The sequence below is a fragment of the Camellia sinensis genome, chromosome 11 (genome assembly GCF_055761805.1).
Source record: "Camellia sinensis isolate YWXY chromosome 11, ASM5576180v1, whole genome shotgun sequence".
NCBI lineage: Eukaryota > Viridiplantae > Streptophyta > Magnoliopsida > Ericales > Theaceae > Camellia > Camellia sinensis.
Genome location: NC_138971.1, coordinates 41,505,364 through 41,506,513, shown reverse-complemented (window position 1 = coordinate 41,506,513; position 1,150 = coordinate 41,505,364).

The following is a 1,150-nucleotide window of genomic DNA, read 5'->3' as shown; positions in this document are numbered from 1 at the left end:
TTAAGGGCTCAACCCTGTTTGAGCCTTCCATGATACACTTGCTTCATTGATCCTCTTGTGTGTCATAATTTTGCATGCTATTTTTGGCCCATGAGTAATCTGTTTTCGAGCATGTTGTAAACTGATATTGTGCTTATTTTGAGCCCCTCTTCAACATTGAAGAAGGGCTCAACATCATTTGGGACTTCCATGTTATGCCTACCTTTATACTCCTCTTTTCTTCCCCATTCTTGCATGCAATGGCAGCCTACCATGCTTTTGTTTTTGGCCATTTTACAGTTCTGGAAAAGTTCTTATTTTGGTCCATTCTTCATTTTTCATTTAGGTCCTTTCATGGTTTGGGACCTCCATATGCCACTTCATGTTATATCTCTCTTTTATTCCCCATTCTTGCATGTTTAGTTAGCCTACCATGCTTTTGTTTTTGGCCATTTTACAGTTCTGAAAATAGTCCTATTTTGGTCCATTCTACATGTTTTATTAAGGGTCTTTGGCTGTTTGGTGATTATTTTGTATACCTCATGTTATAGCTACTTTTGAGCCTCTTTTTGCATCACATTTCTATCATGTTTGTATACTGATTTTGAGGCTGCCATAAACTGTAAATGTGCATATTTTTGGTCCCTCTTCAGTGTTGTAGAAGGGAATTTTTCAGTTTGGGTTTTTCTTATATCACTTGCTTCATAACCCCTATCTTGGCCCCTATTCTTGCATGCTATTTTTCCCCTACCTATGCTTGCTGTTTGGCCATGTTTATAACTATGAAAGTGCCTTTTTTGGGACTTTCTAGCTTCTGTATTTGCATTGCATGTCCATATTGTGCATGTTTAGCATAGCTATAGGCCATTTCGGGTGCCTAAATTCGCATTTCGGGACAATTTCATGTATTTGGTGTCATTTCGCTTCATTTCGGGACTGTTTCCCCCATATTTTGTTGCTGAAATTCTGTTAGAATGATTTCTTTCCATTCCATGTCATTACATCACATTTTGTCATCGCCTCGGTTTGCGTGCCCGTGTGCACGCATTTCGAGGAACCTCATTTTTTATCCGCCGGCATCCTATGTGAGTGTGGCTGAGGCTCACTCATGTTGGTATAAGTCCATATCATGTTTCCATGTCATTACATCACATTCTGTCATCGCCTCGGT